At 47.5% G+C, this 14,448-nt stretch overlaps 1 protein-coding gene across 5 annotated transcripts in view; it reads left to right on the forward strand.

Moving 5' to 3' along the window:
- LOC147636941 (ABC transporter A family member 8-like) overlaps positions 1-14,448 on the forward strand; it is a 93,553-nt gene that overhangs the window by 1,219 nt on the left and 77,886 nt on the right. The gene's annotated exons all lie outside the window — the stretch shown is intronic.

Here is a 14,448-nt window from a genome sequence, read left to right on the forward strand (position 1 = left end):
AGCATCATTATTGCCACAAACTAGGGCACTACATCGAAGAGAGTTGGAGAGACTTGCAAAGGTGAAAGGTGATGAAGACTCTGTAAACTCTGCTACTTGTACCTCTGATGACAAGAATAAGTAGTCAGATGAAAAAGCAAACGTAGTGAATGATGACTAGGCTTTCTAACCACATTATCCCCATTGGGAGGGATGCTAATATTAATAGTGATTAATAAACAAGTGCTAGGTGGTTGTGTAAACTAGCACTTTAGTGTGTGTAAGCTTAGGTTTAAATAAAGCGGTTCTAGTGTCTAAACAACCGCTAGTGTGTGGATTCCTTTGTGTGTGAGGAACAACCTCTTAACCTTATGTTAGCAATGATATGTAAAGGTGACACCTCTTAGGGACACTTGGCATCATGCCTTGACATGTGGCATGTGTGGTGGTAGCATATGCACATACCTTACAAATAAGCGTGCGGTCTTATCTTTCTTTTGGACAAACAGGATGGGCACGGGAAATGGGTAGGAGAAGGTCAAATAAATCTAGACTGGAGTAGCTGGGGGCTGCTCTAGCTCGCTCTCCAATGCCTTGGAAAGGTGTTAGGGGAACTTGCTTGGAGACTCTAAACCAAAATCCAACTCTATGTGATGGTCCTCAGGTCTATTGGGTGGGAGGTCGTCTCACAGCATAATGTTGCTGTATTGAGACAAGACACCAGCCATCCTCTCCTCCACTGTGGGTGCTGTCTGAGTTGCATTAGATTGAGAGCAGACATAAATCAACACATACTTTGCTTCTTGTCTTATGGCTCGTTGGGCTTGAACGTGGAAAATGAGTGGTATTCTAGGAATGCTCTGATCCTCGCGAATCATGATGGGCTCAGAAAAACCTTCATCAATGATAGTGAAAGTGGCTACCTCAGTCAGTTTATCTCATTAACCGTTTTCTCACAAAAGCGGTTGAGGGGATGACTCCGGAGGAGGCTTTTACAGGACATAAGCCTTCTATATCTCACCTATGAGTTTTCGGTTGTGTTACTTATGTGCATGTCCCAGATTAGAAGAGGACCACACTCGCACCGAAGTCAAAGAGGATGATCTTCACATGCTACAGTCTGAGATCTAAAGGGTACCGCTTTTGGGATCCGGAGGTTGATGACATTATCATTTAGTGATCTTATACCTCTTCCACGTCGAGCTCCTCCTCCTCCTCCTCCTCCTCCTCTTGCTGCTGCAACTCTGGTGGCTTTATGTTGAGCAGCCTCCTGGTTTTGTGATTCAGGGATAGGGTACCCATGTGTATCTTCTGAAGAAGGCTCTTTATGGTCTCAAACAGGCACCCCGTGCCTAGTATCAGAAGATTGATGCCTTCTTGTTATCTCTTGATTTTGAGAGGGCATATGCAGACAACAATCTCTATATGCTTCTTTCTGATGGGGATATTGTGTCATTGTTTTGTAAATTGATGACCTCATCTTTTCGAGCTCAAATACTGAGTTGGTCACACAGGTTTAGTCCAAGCTTTCAGAGACGTTTGAGATGATTGATCTTGGCCTTCTTCATTATTTTCTTGGGCTAGAGGTTTGGTAGAAAGATAATTGTATCTTCATTTCTCAGCAGAAGTATGTGAAGAAGTTGCTCTCACTTTATGGGTTGTCAGATCGTACACCTCTCTCTTGTCCCATGGATCCCAATGCCAAGTTATCAAAGGAGGATCATACACCCCTGGTGGATTCTACAGAGTACCGGCAAATTGTTGGCTTATTGCTTTACCTTGCCAACACCTGCCGAGATATATCCTTTTGTATGAGTGTTCTTAGCCAGTTCTCATTAGCTGCTCGAAGGTCTCATTGGCAAATGAGAGTTCTTTGTTATCTTCGAGATACTTGAGATTATGGCATCACCTATTCCATTGGTGCTGATTTGGTTGGTTTCACATATTCTGATTGGGCAGGCTGCATTGATACTCGGAGGTCTACATCTGGATATTGCTGTTGGAATACGCAGCTGATATCAGACAAACTGCTGAGAGCATAACATAGCAAGACACCATGAAGAGGATGAGCAAACACGAGAACCACCAGCCGGAAAAACGCAGAGCTATGTGGAGAAAGCAAACGCAGAAGAGAGAGAGTGGAGCTGTATGAACTCTGCACTATATACAAGACCTGGTACAATACCCAATACATAAGTGTGGGGAGCAGGGCCACATATATATATGGCCCTGGGCTGCTGGTCGGCCAGCCCAAAACAGGCCGATAGCAGCCAGATGTCCACGACCGGCAAAAAACCACCAGTCGGCCATGAAAAAACACAGTTGGCTAGAATATGCAGGTCGGCCAGGACATAATCCAAGTGGCCAGGTCTGAAAGTAGCTAGCCGGCACACTACTGCCCCACGACCACAGAAATAGGGGAAAATATACGGAAAAATAGGGAAAAAATGGAGAAAAACCTAATGGGCGGGCACACCCACAACGGAGGCCCTAGTGTGATGTACAAACAAGAGATGATTGCTAACACCCCCTCTCAGCTCCTGGATGTGGAACTAGCCTGAGTGAGCTGGAGTGTTGTCGGAGCATTGCGTGAGGTAGAGCCTTCGTTGAAGAGGTCTGCTGCATTGTCCTCCGTCGAACAAAACTCTAGCAAGATGTCATCAGAAAAAAACTTCTCACGAACAAAGTGACTCTGGATGACCGTGGGTTCCGCCAATGGAATCTCGCCAAGTAACCTCTACAAGCGCACCACCTCGCAAGCAGCACCACAAGCAGCCCGCTACTTTGCCTCTGTAGACAACAAGGCAATAGTTGGTTGCCTCTTATTGCTCCATGAAATAGCTTGTGAGCCGAGGGTGAAACCATAGCCTAATGTAAATCTCCTCGTGTCTGGATCTCCTCCCCAATCTGAGTCACTCCAACCGTGGAATTGGACTCCATCTATCGTTCCCCCTCTAGTATCATAGCAGAGTCCAAGATCCTTTGTACGCTGTAGAAACTGCAAGATCCGCAATTGTGCTTCCCAATGAGTCTTCGAAGGCGTCTACAGGAATGAGCTCAATAGCCCCACCGGGAAGCTCAGTCCAATCTGGTGTTCAGCAACCAAATCAATGAACCAAACTGCTTCTGAAACAAAGAGGCATCAACCTGCTCACAAGGATCATCAACTATAACTTTGGTATGCCAAGTCCTGGGAATCTGCTGAAGACCACACAAGGCCTTCCGGAACCTATAAACCACCCCCTCTGAACTCGGAACCTCAAAGCCTGGAGGCTGCTCAACATCCTCCTCCTGTTGCAAGTCACTACCGTCTGCCACCTGCATGGCTTTTCTACTAGTCCCCTGGGAAAGAGGTTCCTCAACTACAAGAGGCTCTTCGTCCCGAATGAAACGAGACATCAAAGCATAGTTTACTTGTAAAGGCTCCTCTAACTGATGAACGCAAGAATTGGAGTGTTCTTGCCTGTTGCCATCATCTTGCAAGCCATCCGCCATGTGGTCTCGGAGAGCTTGCCGCAACGTATCCACATTCAAGTGGTCATGACGAAACTGCCACACATCACCTAACTGAGAACTTGTAAGAGAGAATGCTGAGAGTTTGTAGTGTCAGAATACGCAGCGGAGATGATGACCAAATCTGGGAACACAAGAGCAAAACGCAATGTAGAAAATCACAGCAGTCGGCCTGCTGTAGGGCAGCTGACAGGACACCCACGACTTGCAAACAGCAGTCGGCCAGCACAGAAGGTCCACGACCTGTCCAGTCCAGTCGGCCAGCTCCAAAATGGGAACATAAACATGCTGATGCAGTCGGCTAGCAACTGGGTCCTCCTGCCATCTTAGGGCTGCCTCCCAAGCCATAGAAAATGGGAAAAAATAGGGGAAAAATACGGAGAGTGGGGAAAAATGAGAAAACACCCAATAAGGGCGGGCACACCCACAACAGAGGCCCTGGTGTATAAAAATAGACAGGAGATGACTTCTAACACCCCTCTCAGCTCTTGGCTGTGAAACCAACCACAGGGAGCTGGGGTGCCGCCTGAGCAAATCCTGAGATAGCGACTTCGTGAAGAGGTCCACCGTACTGTCCTCCGTTGAACAGAACTCTAGCAAGATGTCATCAGCAACGATCTGTTCACGAACAAAGTGCCTCTGGATGACCATGGGTTCCTCCAGTGGAAGCCCAAACCTGCAACGAAACCTCTGCATCCTCACCACCTCACAAGGAGCATCACAAGCAGCCCGATACGCTGCCTCTGTTGTTGACAAGGCAAACGACGACTGCCTCGTATTGCTCCAAAAAACTGCTCCTGGGCCTGAAGTAGATCTCCTCGTGTCCAGATCTCCTCCCCAAACTGAGTCACTCCAACCTTGGAGTCGGACTCCATCAATCAATCTCCCTCCTGTGTACAAGAGTCCACAATCCTTTGCATGCCACAGAAACCACAGGAAACGCAATCCTGCCTCCCAAAGAGTCATCTGCAACCATGAGCTCAACTGCCTCATCAGGAAGCTCTCGTCCAATCTGGTGTCCATTAACCAGATCAATGAACCATCCTGCTTCTGAGTCAGAGAGGCATCACACTGCTCACAAGGATCAACACCTGTTACGGTGCAAAACCAAGTCACGGAAACCTGCTGAAGACCACGCAAGGCCTTCTGAAACCTGTCAACCACCCCCTCTGAATCCGGAACCACAAAGCCTGGAGAAACCACCTCCTTCTGCAAGTAATCAACTGCCACTTGCCTGGCTTTCCGAAAGGTCCCGTGGAAAGAACATCCTCAACTACAGAAGGTTCTTTGTCCTCCGAATACTACAAGACATTAGAGCATAAGTTACCTGTTCAGTTTCCTCTGACTGATGAACACAAGAACCACCAACATCAGTATTGGAAAGTTCCTGCCAACTGCTGCCATCAACTGGCAAGCTATCCACCATCTGGTCCTGGAAAGCCTGCACCTACAGCGTATCCACACTTAAGTGGCCATTACCAGACTGCCACTCATCACAAACTTGAGGACCTGGGAGAGAGAGTGCTAAAAGCTTGTAAACTCCATTCTCCACTCCACCTTCCCAAACCACCTGGCGTGTTGCTTTATCCCGGAGAGCAACAAAATGCTCATCAAACTCCACCCATGTGCCAGTCTTGCAAACCTGATGCACTGACAACAGATGAAAACCAAGTGACAGAACATACAACACTAGGGAGGAATGCTTCCCCCCTTTGCCATCAGGAACTATCTCCATCCTGCACTCACTGTGAACTGGGATAGTGGATGTATCCCCAGTAAGAATGTGACCAGAATACTTGCAGAGATTCTGTAAATCTGAACGGGAAGGAGTCACGTGCCTGGAAGCACCATTGTCTAGAATCCACTCCCGAGTATCTGTTGCGGAGAATCCTCCAACCTCCTCCTTGCCTGAAGAAAATGAAACATCGGTGTCCATCACCTCCAGGTGCACAAAAGCCGGAGTTTTCATGATTGCTGCTGAGGAATCTTCACCCTTCTCGGTCTTCCGCTTGGGACACTGCCTCCAATAGTGGCCTTTCTCGCCACAATCATTACAGGTCCTCTCTGCCTTTAGTTTCTCGCGGTCAGTAATAACAGACTTCTTCTCAGAAGACTTCTCCGACGAAGCCTTCCCTTTGCCCGTGTTACGGCCTTTCGACCGTTGGCCAGTTAAGGCATCCGAACCTCCACCCTGAGGAGGGTTCGTGAATCGTTCCTCCTGGTCCAAGACCATGGGCACAAGCTCCTCCCACGTGATGGTGCTGAGCCTGCCCCACTGGTAATCAAAGACGAGTAAAATACTGAGTACTGAGAGGGCAAATGTGACAGCAACGTTATGGCCATGTCCTTTGACGATATCTCCTTCCCAGCCTGAAGAACTTCCTGCTGAAGAGCCTGCAGCTTGTTAATATGCTCCCGCATCGTCGACGACTTTGCAGGGCTCATAACCCGCATCTGTACTTCCAAGGAAATCCTCTTCATGGGCGATACCCTGTTGTAAAGAGAAGCCAAATGCTGCCATATACCTCTCGCTAGCGTCATATGCTTTACATGATTGATTACCTGCGGTGTGCAGTTGAGAAAGACAAACGAACGGACCCTGGCGTTGACACGATCCCACATCTGTGTCTGAGCCTTCCGGTCCTTTCGGATCGACGGTAACTCCCCTTCCTCTACTTCCGGCCGTGGAACCCCAACAACGACGAAATCAGCGAGGTCGTAAGACTCCAGAACAGATTCCATCATAACCTTCCATGTGCCGTAGTTGTTCCCGTTCAACTGACTGTCCACCGGGAATGTGGGGAGTGTCGGGATCTTCGCATGTCTCTCGGCCATCTCAAACAGATCTGCCATTGCGAGGATGCACACTGAAAAAGCGTGGGTGGGTGGGAACAAAGAAGAACTAACACCTGCAAGTGGCTATCTAGCAAATCAGCCCGCCGTCCTCTTGCTTCTCCTCTTCCCGAACAGTCTCGTACGGTCACCCAATCAGCAACACAACAGTCCCCCTCTTCCTCACACAAATCCCAAGAACTATCTAGAGCCTAGGCTCTGATACCATGCCAGAATACGCAGCAGAGATGATGACCAAATCTGGGAACACGAGCAAAACGCAATGCAGAAAATCACAGCACAAGAGAGAGAGAGATAGAGGCATGTAACTCTGCTCTATATAAACAAAAGAATCTCGGAAAAGGTACAATACTGACAAGGGGTTGGGGGCCATTTTATATGGCCCCCCTACAACAGTCGGCCTGCTGTAGGACAGCTGACAGGACACCCACGACTTGCAAACAGCAGTCGGCCAGCATAGAAGGTCCACGACCTGTCCAGTCCAGTCGGCCAGCTCCAAAATGGGAACATAAACATGCTGATGCAGTCGGCCAGCAACTGGGTCCTCCTACCATCTTAGGGCTGCCTCCCAAGCCACAGAAAAATGGGAAAAAATAGGGGAGAAATACGGAGAGTGGGAAAAAAATGAGAAAACACCTAATAAGGGCAGGCACACCCGCAACAGAGGCCCTAGTGTATAAAAATAGACAGGAGATGACTTCTAACATGTAGATCCCATTCTCCACTCTACCTTCCCATACAACCTGGCCTGTTGCTTTGTCCCGGAGAGCAACAAAATGCTCCTCGAACTCCACCCGTACACCAGTCTTGCAAACCTCATGCACTGACAATAGATGAAAACCAAGAGATGGGACAAGAACCTGGGAGGAATGCTTCCCCCCTCTGCCATCGAGAATGATCTCTAACCTGCCCTCATTGTGAATAGGTATAGTGGACTCCTCACCAATCAGGATGTGACCTGCGTGCCTTCGAAGATCCTGTAATAACTCCCGGGAAGGAGTCATGTGCCTGGAAGCACCACTATCAAGAATCCACTTCCGTAGCGGTGAGTCCAATTGCCTCCCTGCTTGAAGAAGATGAAACGCTGGTGTCCATAATCTCCAAGTGCACAAAAGCTGGAGTCTTTATGGTTACTGCTGAGGAATCTTCACCCTTCTCGGTGCTCCGCTTAAGACATTTTCTTCAATAATGGCCTTTCTTGCCACAATTGTTACAGGTCCTCTTTGCCTTCAAGGCGTCACGATCCAAGTCGGGCTCTTGCTTGGAAGACTTCTCCTGTGAAGACTTCCCTTTGCCCTTACTGCGGCCTTGCGACCGCCTGCCAGTCAAGGCCTCAGAACCTCCGCCCTATGGAGGGTTCGTAAAATGCTCTTCCTGGTCCAAGACCATATGCATAAGCTCCTCCCATGTGATGGTGCTGAGCCTGCCACTGGTGATCAAAGAGGAGTAAAATGCTGAGTACTGAGAGGGCAAATGAGACAACAACGTGATGGCAATGTCCTCTGAAGATATCTCTTTCCCAGCCTGAAGAACCTCTTGCTGAAGAGCCTGCAACTTGTTGATGTGCTCCCGCATCGTCGAAGACTTTGTAGGATTCATCACCCGCGTCTGCACTTCCAAGGAGATCCGCCTCATGGGTGATACCTTGTTATATAGAGAAGCCAAATGCTGCCAAATCCCTTTGGCCAGCGTCATATGTTTGATATGATCAATCACTTGTGGTGTGCAATTAAGGAAGATGAAAGAACGCACACGGGCATTGACACGATCCCACAACTGTGCCTGAGCCTCCCGTTCTTGGCCGTGAAACACCAACAATAATGAAATCAGCCAAGTCATAAGACTCCATCATTACCTTCCATATGCCGTAGTTTGTCTTGTCCAATTGTCGATCCATGGGAAACGTGGGAAAAGTAGGGAGCTTCACGTGCTTCTTAGCCATCTCAAGCAAGTCTGCCATCTCGGGGGGGTTACTTTGGTCTTGTGAAGGGAGGGTGGGTGTGAAAAAAAATGAAGAAGAGGCTGCAACTAATATGCAAGGTGGCTGTCCAACGGTGATGGCCGCCTTCTACCCAATCTCCAAGTCCCGAACAGCCCAAGAGATCTCCACTCAACACCAAAAAACCAGCAGTCCCGCAAGCTCTTCAAATCTCCCGTATGTTAAAATATTGCATCTTTCTCTTTATGATGTCGTGGAGTTGTCGGCATGTTTCCTACAGCCGACTGCTTCATGCACAAGTATATAAGAGTTGCTCCCTTTATTCATTCTATCACATCATTCATTGCCCTATTTGCTGGCTCTTGTACTTTGTAACCTCAAGCTAATAAAGCTCAGTTCTTGCTTGCAGTCTCTCTCTCTCTCACATGTTTATTTGCTTCCGCTTGTGCACATTCTTTCTTGGTATCATACGCCTAGGCTCTGGCTGCTGCACAATCTGCTTCTCTTTGTTTTCTGCTTCCCTAGATTCTCCAGGCTATAGATCCTTCAAACAGTGGCTGCGTTTCTTCTTTCTTAGCTGCGTTTTTTGCTCTACAAGCTCTCCAACTGTTGTCAGCCAGCCCCCAGGCTGCGTTTTCTTCAACAGAGGCAAGTGGAGGAGGTCTAGCTGCAGATTCAGTAAGTGCATCAGACAAGTGGCACATCAGCTCTTCTCCCTCCAAGATCCCCTCCCTCTTCTGGTAGGAGGTTCCCGGTGGTGTGTTTTTTGGGTTTCTTTTGCTGCTGTCGAGCCTGCATCTTCAGAGGGGGCTATTAGTCCCTAGTTGGATCCTGTGTAAAGGTGCTTGAGAGAGCACATGGATTGCTTAGCTAAAGAGGTTGTTTGAGACATAGCTTCTTTGAGGCAGACATGGGCTCCCCCTGCACAAACAAGGAGGACAAGCTTAGTGGTTCAAACTATGATCACTGGAAGCTACAGATGAAGGTCTGATTCACACACAAGGGACTCTGGGAGATTGTTCAGGGCCGCGAACGAAAGCCCGAACACCCTACCAGCTCTAGGAAGTGGACTTAGGACCCCAGGAGGATGCCTTTCTCGCAGAACTTTGAGCTTGGGAGAATCAAGACTCAAAAGCTCACTCTGCACTTGTACGAGCCATCTCACCAGAGGTCTCCCCCGCCGTGCAAACATTGGATTGTGCTGCCTCTGTTTGGAGAAAGCTGACAGATCTATATGCACGGGACTCTACAATGCGGTCTGTCAACCTATTGGGTCAGCTCTTTTCCCTTGAGTTTACAGCAGGGACTTCCATGCAGTCATTTGTGATGAAGGTTAAGGTAATTCATGACCAATTAGTGGCAATGGGTACTGCCCTGACCTCTTCTCAGTTAGCTGCTCTCCTCTTCATCAGGCTTCCTGCAGATTATTACATGAATTCCCGAGCTTTGCAGGTTCAGATCACAACACGTTCCCTAGAGTCACTTCATGCATCCGACACCACCGGCCGCAACCTGTTGCTCCGCCTATTCTCCTCGTCCACTCCTCCTTTTCACTCCTTCACTTCTCCTCCACGCCTCCTCTTCCTCTTCCCTTTTCCTCTTTCTCTCTTCTCCTCCACGGTCCACTCCTCCTCTTCCCCCCTCCTCTTTCCTCCTCCTCTTTCTCTCCTTTTCTTGTCTTCCAACTTTCTCTCCTTTTCTTCTCACCTCCCTCTTCCCTTCCAACTTGTTTCTTTCCTCCTCTCTTTCTCTCCTTTTCTCGCCCAAATTTTGAAAATACCAAAAAACCTACTCCCAAAATCATGAATTTCATGCCCACTAGTCCCAAAAAATGCATCTTCATCTTTCTGTTGGCTATGTTATAAATTTGATATGTGTATATAAGAAGTGTCATTTCGAAACCTTTGCGTTTCGTCCAAAACAGACGAAACGGACGAAACGTTTCATGTTACTATGGCAGAGACTACGGACAAGATGTGTTCCATGTTCATTTGTTCGAGGTTATTGGATGTGATGTGTTCACAGTTCTACTTTGAGTTTGGAGCCAAGCAGATTTTCTTTTGCTCTTTATAGTGGCATTATGTTTTCTGAAGACAACAAGCTGACATGTGCATTACTCAGTACTGGCCATGCTGAGGTGTCCATGGTCGCACCTTCGTCAGTTCTATTTGCTGGCTCTTGTACTCTGTAACCTCAAGCTAATAAAGCTCAGTTCTTACTTGCAATCTTTCTCTCTCTCATGTTTATTTGCTTCTGCTTGTGCACATTCTTTCACCGTAAGCTCCAAGGTCTTCAAGAAATAGTCCCACAAGCTCTCCAAAGTCTCCAACCTTCAAGCCACCTGGGGCTTTGATACCATGTTAGAATACGCAACGGATATGAGACAACCTGCTGAGAACATAACGTAGCAAGACACCATGAAGAGGATGAGCAAACGCAAGAGAACCACCAGCCTGAAAATCGCAGACCTGTGTGGAGAAAAGCAAATGCAGAAGAGAGAGAGAGTGAAGCTGTATGAACTCTGCACTATATACAAGATCCGGTACAATACCCAATACATAAGTGTGGGGGGCAGGGCCACATATATATATGGCCCTGGGCTGCTGGTCGGCCAGCCCAAAACAAGCCGACAATAGCCAGATGTCCACGACTAGCAAAAAACCACCAATCGGCCATGAAAAAACACATTCGGCCAGAATATGCAGGTCAGCCAGGATATAATCCAGGCGGCTAGGTCTGAAAGCAGCTAGTCAGCACACTATTGCCCCACGACCACAGAAATAGGAAAAAATATACGAAAAAATAGCGGAAAAATGGAGAAACACCTAATGGGCGGGCACACCCCAACAGAGGTCCTAGTGTGTAATGTACAAACAGGAGATGACTGCTAACAATTGCTTCATGCTTGGTACAGGATTGGTTTCTTGAAAGTCTCAGAATTAGAGGATTGTTGCTGCTTCTTCCACCGAGGTTGAGTACAAATCCTACCTTCTCTCCTCCACTGAGGCAGTTTGGATTCATTAGATTCTGGAGCCTTTGTGTTTATGCCAATACTTCCCCGGTTACCATCTTCTTGGATTCTCAGAGTGCTATTGCTCTAGCTCAGAATCCTGTGATACGGGGACGATCCAAGCATATTAAGGTGCATTATCATTTTGTACGCGACTGGATCGAGCTGGGACTTCTTCGGCTGGCCTACTGTTCTACCAAGGACAATGTGTTTGATCTCTTCACCAAACCACTTCCGAGAGCTACTTTGGAGGTGTTACTTCAGCTTGTTGGTATTGGACCACCCCTTTGGCGCTAAAGATGGTCTACATGTATCTTAGCATGCTTGTACTGGTCATTTCTATGAGGCCTTGCAATACAGACATCATTTAGGATTTTTATACCATTTTATGAGTCTTTTTTAGGGCTTTTTATAGCATATTTATGCTTCACGACTGCCGTCGGCTTGCTACAGCTGGTCGACTAGCTCATATGACCCTAGCACATAGGCACAAGTGTTCTTCACTTCAGGAGGATGCCTTTCTCGCCGGACTTTGAGCTTGGGAGAATCAAGACTCAAAAGCTCACTCTGCACTTGTACGAGCCATCTCACCAGAGGTCTCCCCCGCCGTGCAAACATTGGATTGTGCTGCCTCTGTTTGGAGAAAGCTGACAGATCTATATGCACGGGACTCTACAATGCGGTCTGTCAACCTATTGGGTCAGCTCTTTTCCCTTGAGTTTACAGCAGGGACTTCCATGCAGTCATTTGTGATGAAGGTTAAGGTAATTCATGACCAATTAGTGGCAATGGGTACTGCCCTGACCTCTTCTCAGTTAGCTGCTCTCCTCCTCATCAGGCTTCCTGCAGATTATTACATGAATTCTCGAGCTTTGCAGGTTCAGATCACAACACGTTCCCTAGAGTTTGATGATTTGTGTACTCTCCTCTCGGAAGAGGAATCCATCCTAGTTTCACAGGGGAAATTGAAAGTTTCATCGTCTATTGGACTTGATTAGGCACTCTCGACGGTGCAGAAGAAAGTTCGGAGTCGGTGTTACAAGTGTGGGAAGAAAGGCCTTCATCAAAGGATTGTCAGTCAAAGGACAAAGGCAAAGCCAAGGACAAGGGCAAGTCTTCAAAGAAGGGCAAAGACAAGTCACATGACACTGACACAGACTCGTCTAGTGATAACACCAGCTCTCCCAAGGCCTTACCGTCTGGAGAGAACATGAGTGGTGTCCTGCTCTGATCCTAAGGGCATCCCCCCGCGTGCCGTCTTCCAAAAACAGCTCGTGGGCGGGAGAGGGGGCTTTCAAAGCTCTCTTATATTAAATCTGGAGCATGGGACCCGTGTGTCGGAGTTCCAAGTATGAAGACAGGCAAGTTCACTTGATGGTCCGGATGAGTTCCAGGATCAACCAAGTTTCCTTCATGGTTCGGATGAGTTCCAGAACTATTGGTTAGCAGAGACCATAGTAACATAAAAACCCGTTTTGCCCTCTCGAAACGGCACGAAACGTTTCTGGCACGAAACGTTTCGAAACAAAACGAAACCTACCCATCGAAACGGTGTTTCGCCCAAATGTAAAGTGAGGTAAAAAAAAACGGGCGAAAGTTTTTTTTTTTTTGCAAATGTGATTTTTGCGTCGTTTCCGTCCTTGTTTGCTGTCCATTTGCCACTTCATGCGTCCGACACCGGCCGCAACCTGTTGCTCCGCCTATTCTCCTCGTCCACTCCTCCTTTTCGCTCCTTCACTTCTTCTCCTCCACGCCTCCTCTTCCTCTTCCCTTTTCCTCTTTCTCTCTTCTCCTCCACGGTCCACTCTTCCTCTTCCCTTTTCCTCTTTCTCTCTTCTCCTCCACGGTCCACTCCTCCTCTTCCCCCCTCCTCTTTCCTCCTCCTCTTTCTCTCCTTTTCTTGTCTTCCAACTTTCTCTCCTTTTCTTCTCACCTCCCTCTTCCCTTCCAACTTGTTTCTTTCCTCCTCTCTTTCTCTCCTTTTCTCGCCCAAATTTTGAAAATACCAAAAAACCTACTCCCAAAATCATGAATTTCATGCCCACTAGTCCCAAAAAATGCATCTTCATCTTTCTGTTGGCTATGTTATAAATTTGATATGTGTATATAAGAAGTGTCATTTCGAAACCTTTGCGTTTCGTCCAAAACAGACGAAACGTTTCATGTTACTATGGCAGAGACTATGGACAAGATGTGTTCCATGTTCATTTGTTCGAGGTTATTGGATGTGATGTGTTCACAGTTCTACTTTGAGTTTGGAGCCAAGCAGATTTTCTTTTGCTCTTTATAGTGGCATTATGTTTTCTGAAGACAATAAGCTGACATGTGCATTACTCAGTACTGGCCATGCTGAGGTGTCCATGGTTCACCTTCGTCAGTTCTATTTGCTGGCTCTTGTACTCTGTAACCTCAAGCTAATAAAGCTCAGTTCTTACTTGCAATCTTTCTCTCTCTCATGTTTATTTGCTTCCGCTTGTGCACATTTTTTCACCGTAAGCTCCAAGGTCTTCAAGAAATAGTCCCGCAAGCTCTCCAAAGTCTCCAACCTTCAAGCCACCTGGGGCTTTGATACCATGTCGGAATACGCAACGGATATGAGACAAACTGCTGAGAGCATAACGTAGCAAGACACCATGAAGAGGATGAGCAAACGCAAGAGAACCACCAGCTTGAAAATCGCAGACCTGTGTGGAGAAAAGCAAATGCAGAAGAGAGAGAGAGTGAAGCTGTATGAACTCTGCACTATATACAAGATCCGGTACAATACCCAATACATAAGTGTGGGGGGCAGGGCCACATATATATATGGCCCTGGGCTGCTGGTCGGCCAGCCCAAAACAAGCCGACAACAGCCAGATGTCCACGACTGGCAAAAAACCACCAATCGGCGATGAAAAAACCTAGTCGGCCAGAATATGCAGGTCAGCCAGGATATAATCCAGGCGGCTAGGTCTGAAAGCAGCTAGTGAGCACACTATTGCCCCACGACCACAGAAATAGGAAAAAATATACGGAAAAATAGCGGAAAAATGGAGAAACACCTAATGGGCGGGCACACCCCAACAGAGGTCCTAGTGTGTAATGTACAAACAGGAGATGACTGCTAACAATTGCTTCATGCTTGGTTTCTTGAAAGTCTCAGAATTAGAGGATT

The sequence above is a fragment of the Cibotium barometz genome, chromosome 7, assembly GCF_041138505.1.
Source record: "Cibotium barometz isolate CiBa-2024 chromosome 7, ASM4113850v1, whole genome shotgun sequence".
Lineage (NCBI taxonomy): Eukaryota > Viridiplantae > Streptophyta > Polypodiopsida > Cyatheales > Cibotiaceae > Cibotium > Cibotium barometz.